This window comes from Poecile atricapillus, chromosome Z (assembly GCF_030490865.1).
Source record: "Poecile atricapillus isolate bPoeAtr1 chromosome Z, bPoeAtr1.hap1, whole genome shotgun sequence".
Classification (NCBI taxonomy): domain Eukaryota; kingdom Metazoa; phylum Chordata; class Aves; order Passeriformes; family Paridae; genus Poecile; species Poecile atricapillus.
The window spans coordinates 131,842,069-131,848,068 of NC_081289.1; the positions used below are offsets into that span (position 1 = coordinate 131,842,069).

At 40.4% G+C, this 6,000-nt stretch overlaps 1 protein-coding gene across 2 annotated transcripts in view; it reads right to left on the minus strand.

Annotated features, from left to right (window-relative positions):
• The window catches only part of NIM1K (NIM1 serine/threonine protein kinase), an 18,369-nt gene extending 15,301 nt beyond the window's left edge, over positions 1-3,068 (minus strand). The window contains exon 1 of one of the 2 annotated variants that reach the window (XM_058864699.1): positions 2,955-3,068. The gene's annotated coding sequence lies outside the window, so the exon portion shown is untranslated. The remainder of the gene's footprint in view (positions 1-2,954) is intronic. The other variant, XM_058864700.1, reaches the window with a different exon arrangement.
• Positions 3,069-6,000: the final 2,932 nt, after the last annotated feature.

The window sequence follows — 6,000 nt, forward strand, 5'->3', positions numbered from 1 at the left end:
AACACAATGAAGGACCAACGATTTTTTTTTTCCTCCAGTCTGGCTGACCAGTGACCAAAAGAACTTCACAAGAATTTATTTGAGCAAATAATCACTTAAAAAACCAAAATAAGCAAGCAAAAGAAAACCAAAACCAAACCACTGTAAAAAGCAACACAAGACAGAGTGAACGAATGTATCAATCCTTTAAAACTTGAGCCAGTCTAACACTGCTGTTTAACCTTGTTTTTCAAACTGACATTCTCCTCCTGTTCTAAGAAGTGCTAAGTACCCTCAGGCTTCAGCTGCAGGCTCAGTTTAAACCTTGCATCACAGCTCTAAGTAAGTTCACAATGATGTAAAAAGAACTAAACCAAGAAAGAGTTCACCAGGTATACAGACTTTGGTTCCTAAAATCCCATCTTGACAGATAGATAAAAAGTGACCTGGTTTTAAGAAGCTTTGAATGGAGCATATGAAAGCACAGAGGCAGCTAGACCAGTGCTCCAAGCACTGTGTTTTGAAAATTGGTCTCTTTCATTAAACCTGTCTTTCAGAGAGGAAAAAACCCACTCAGCTTTGAGTGCTTAAACTGCTGCAGCTCCTATTAGAGTGAATGTGAAGGGTCTCCTACCACTCAAATTGTCAGAATATCAAGTGGTTTTAATGAGGATGTCACTGGATATTGTAACTCATTCACTAGAGTTCCCCTTTCAGCCCCTCTGCTGTCTAGTCTGAGAAGATGAGGATTTTTAAGGTATTTCCCTAGGGTAGGGGATTAATTCAATTTTTTAAAATTCCCTTGAAGAACAGCATGTCTCCTGCTTAGTAGATTATATGCACCATGCACCACCCTGGAACAAAACTGAATTTGAAGTAGAAGGGATTTTTTTTAACTCATCTGCTAGAAAAGTATCGACCCCAGTCCTTTTAATCACAGTTTTGAATATTCAGTTGTTGCAAGAAAATACCAACAACCTAGTATACTCCTGTGTATAGAAGACCTATCTTTTACAATAAAGTAAAGCCCAGCAAAACAGTCCTGCAAGACCTGTAGCACAGACCACACGTGACACAAAATCTCTGCTGTGCAGACAGGCACCACAGGGAAAGGAATAGCTCAACTTCTGTGCTTATGTTCAAGTAATATTGAGTGCATGACTGCTGTGGCCAAAGGAAGTCAACGTTTGCTCAAGGTTTGTCCTGAGCACATTTTTTTATTTACATGAGACGTGCTCTCAGTCTTATTTCTGTGAATGCCAGAAAACAGAATGGCTATATAAAATACACCCCAGAGCTTCATATGAATTGTTTTAAAACTCCCCAAAACCCAACTATTCAAAACACAAAATACAGCATGGTTAGAGGCTGAACACAGACCTGTATGTTCCCAGCTCAGGTAGGAGGAAATACTAAGAGGGCACTAACCATGGAGAACCTCCAGAAACTACTTGCTGTCTCTGTCCAGGCCCACATACCACTCATTTCCATACATCCCAGAATTACTACAGTTAGCTGGCACAGCATTCAGTTTGCCAGTTATTGTTGATGAAAACTAGACATGAAGAACATCATTCTTATCACCTTCCTACTGTGCCTGGGAATGCTTTGATAACGGACACAGGAATGATCCTGGGCTGGCAGGTGGGCAGAGCATCACTGCCAGTTCTGTGCTGCTGCACTGGACAGGCTGGAGCTACAGTGTGAGCTCGAGCTGAAGGGACTGTGACCTGTAGATGGTGGGAGCATGTGCCCCTCAAAGCGTCAGTGGCTGTGGTTGTGACTGTGCATAGCAGGTACACCTCTGGAGGGATTATGGCCCTTGCAGGCCACACTGGAGCAGATGCACTTCCAAGGACTACTTGAGTGAATCTATGCTGCAGCAGGCGTAGCCCTGAGGAGACTGTGGATCACCGATAGTGGCTCCACTTGAAGCAGGTACAGCCGAAGGCACTGCAGACTATGCACTATATTAAATCCAGCCTTGAGCAGGGGCACGGGGAGCACTTCATTGCACTATCAAACCATGACACATTGGACTCGATCATCTTAAAGGTCTTTACCAATATAAATAATTCTATTGTTCTTAGCCTAACACATGGCATTGTTTTTCCACACAAGGAACATTAACATATGCAGCAACCCTGGCTGAAACGAACATAAACACTTTCAAGGCTTCTATACAAAACCTCACTTACTGGCCACAGCACCAAGAATGGAAGCAGGAAGAGACAACAAAGTTGTAATGTACTCATGTACAATGAAAAGCGTGGTGTACATGCTGTACAAAAAACCAAAAGTCTGGTGTACATGCTGTACCAAACCAAAACAAGCAAACAAAAAAAAACACCAACAAAAACCCAAGAAAATCTAGTATAAAAAGGAAAAAAACAGCCAAAAAATACCCTTCTATACTGGAACATACTAACTCTAGCCTGAAACTTAATTCTACAATTAAGTTTCAATTACAATTGTAACTCGGAACAAAAGACAGGGAATTCTGTAACCTATTTAGAAATTTAAGGAGCCTGAGCCCTTCACAACAAAGCAGAATACAGGTGGATGCTTACCCAAGTGTCCCCTAACCACAGTGGAAAGACTGAAACCTTCATCTTTTGGAATGGTTAAAGACAGTTACTTAGAACCTGATGGAACATAATCTCTCAAGATTTTTACCTGAAAAGCCCATTGCCGGATCTGCTGGCTGAGCACTATTCAGCACAGGTCACTGTAGGACAAAACTACAGATCTGAGCAACTTCCCTCATTTATTTAGTCAAACTCCTTCTTGCCAAAACCAGAGATGAGAGATAGAGGAAAAACACACTGGTGTGCCCTGTTTTGTGTTCCACCCCTAAAAGATCTCTCCGCGATCTTCAACAGCTAACCCTCCTGCATCCAGGATTGGCACAGCCTGACCCACAGACACCCACCCAGAGGGATGCCCAGGCTGGGCCAGCACAAGCACACACTCACCCGCTCGGGTTGCCAGCGCCTGTGTGGCAGCAGCAGCTCAGGGAGTCCTGCAGGGACAATGACAGACACTTCATGTGACACGGCTGTCAGGCCACAGCACAGACTCACCTTCCCACCTCTCCAGGGGTTATCTGCCGACAGGCTGGAATAAGCTCTTGGCGAGATGAAGGGAAGCTGCACAGAGCCCTCAGCAGTCAGAGCTTACATAACCCCTCCAAGACAGGTTGGGTGCAGCCCAGCTGGTGGTGTCACATCAAATCCACCCTCCACAATGAACAGGGTACACGGAAAAGAAAATCAACATAACACAGACGATACTAAGCAAGTACATTAAGACTTGTGAAATGGAAACTAAAATGGTAGGAGGGGGTGCAGGAGGGTAACTCCTTTCATCCTTTCACAGCACTGCTGATAAAACAGCTAGAAAGAGAAATAAAATCATTGAGTCTTTGAATTGTGCAGAAATTAGCATTAAAAACAAAGACAAAAAAAGAATTTATTAGTAGAACCCATTGATTTCCCAAGTCTTTGAAATACATGGGAGGAACTAATTTGAAATCTGACTGTATTTTGAAACTAAATTTACCCTTTCAAAACTTTAGCCTGGCCAGTCTATTTTATTTCCTTCTTTGAGGTATAATGCAGATGAGGTAAATTTGCCTCAGAATTGGTCTTCCAATATAAAATCTGTTTCCATTAAGTATGTATTCTGAGTAAAGAGAGATGAAACAAAGTCTTTATTAGCCTTTTAAATAACAGAAAAAATATGCCTAATTCACTAAAAATTAGTTTGACTCCTTTTTTAGTGAGAATAAAATAAATTCTCCAGATAAAGCAAGCTATAATCCAAGAAGTAAGAAACAGGCAATACTTAGAGTCCTGCTGAAATCACCGAAGAAATCAATCTTCACTTACATCAAAAAAATGATTGCATATTTAGGCAGATATGCATTCCTAAGAAGATGGCCTACAATAAAATCACCTGTCATTTTCAAGGAACAGAAACCTAAAATGTGTTCCCATACAAGAAAACCAGAAAATGTTCTGGTTTATATTGTTTATGACAGTTTTCTTTCACTACTTCCTACTTACTTACTAGACTTGGGCCTTAGTGAATTTAGTTGCATCACTCTATACGCACTACTCAAAAATACTGAGTACTAAAAGGTTAAGCATTTTAAGGTATTTTTTCAGTGTAAGTGGGCAGAAGCAGTTGGTATTATTCTCCAGGGACCTACTTGAAAACATATAAATCCTGCCCTGCATTTCCAAATATACTTTATACTGACTGGAGCTTCCAATTTTTCAGAGCAATCTCCAAGACCCTTGAGATTTGCCCTTAATGAGTATTAAGAAAACACTGCATCACAGTAATTATATTCCTCACTAATAGAAGACAGAGATGTAAAAATATAATACCCACATAAAAGTGGCAGGAGAGCAGCATCATGAAGGCTGTCAGCATGGTTTTTAAAATGCTGAAGAATTATTCCCTGAAAGTGTTGCAACTTCTCTGGCCCAGCCAGTTTTAAATGTCCCGAAGTGACAAAGTCCTGCTTTGAGGACTTCTAGAGCTTTTAGAGATTTAAAAAAAAAAAAAAAAAATCTAGATGGAAAGACAGGTATTTGTATTTCTTATCTCACTGACTATTAGACTGGAAATGTCTAGAAAACAGCAGAAAACAACACAGAAACAGAAAACAATCCTAGACATAGTTTTCTAGTAATGTAAGAGTGTGCCACCTTCTCAAATGAAATGGGTCCCCTTGCCATGCCGACCACATGCCCTTCACACCAGCTCTTACCTCTGGAACTCCACTTGGATACCACACGCTGAAAAACCTCTGCAGTGCACTGCTACCAGGTTTGCCATCCATATGACCTCCCCAGTCTTTCCAGGCACAGAGCCACAGGGGAATCAGCACAAGCTCCCCAGTGTTGCTGAAGCTTTGATTAACCTCTAGAAACTGGTTAATGCATAGCAAATCTTCAAGATGCAACAAGGAACTTAGCAGGAAAAAAATCTGATCTTATTTGGCAACCTATAGTCACAAGTCACTAATCTCTGTGTATCAAAGACATCTTGCCCACAAGGGATTCCTCTTCCACTGGATTGAGAACAGAAGTGAGATTAGGATAGGTATTTTTTAAATTGGGATCTAGAGAAACACAGGCAGCAAGAAACACTCAATACAGCCTACTGCAAATTGAAATCTTCTATCAGCTTCATCATCCCAAGTGAGGGAAATTAACCCAAACAAGATGAAACACAACTAGATTTTACTCTTCTTTTGTAACTTTGGCTTCAGTATTGCAGCTTAATGCTTCACATGCATCCTAGGCTTCTTTTACAAGCCTTTTTAATTTTTTAATTTTTTTTTTTTTTCCTTTTAAACTGACCTGGTTTTGGAGCACTGAAAAATTCATAATGCTGAAACTGAATTTCCAAATGCAGCAGTGTGCTGAGGAAGGTGCCAGCACTCTTAGGCAACTGACCTCTCCTGCTGCAAGGATCAGCATAGCAGACAGTATTTGAGGGCAAGCACAGATCAATACCCTGGGAAACTGCAGAAGAACACTGCAGAGCTCCAAGCAATACAGACCTTGCTACTGATCCACTGATAGAAAGAGTCATGTGAAAAAAGCTGCTACATCTCAAATCCCGAAAACCCATGCTACTTTTCATATCACATTTAGACAGTAAAACCTTTTCTCAATTGAATTAACATTAATGTTAATAAATTTTGCTAGCCTTTAATTTCATTAACTAATCTTACAGATATTTGTTGAGTATCTGTCCTAGGACTCAGACTACTGTTGTTATTATTATTATTACTACCATTACTATTATTACTATTGCTGCTCTCAGTACTATTACTACTGTGAAAATGAAGGGTTATGTGAACTATGTTTCTTTAGAAAGAACAGAGCAAATTTGAGTAAAAAAGATCATACTGATCTCTTGATACTGCTGATACTTCGTTAAAATGGTAACAAGTAACAGATTAAATGTTCAAGCTTACGAAAGAGATTTTGACAAATCTGC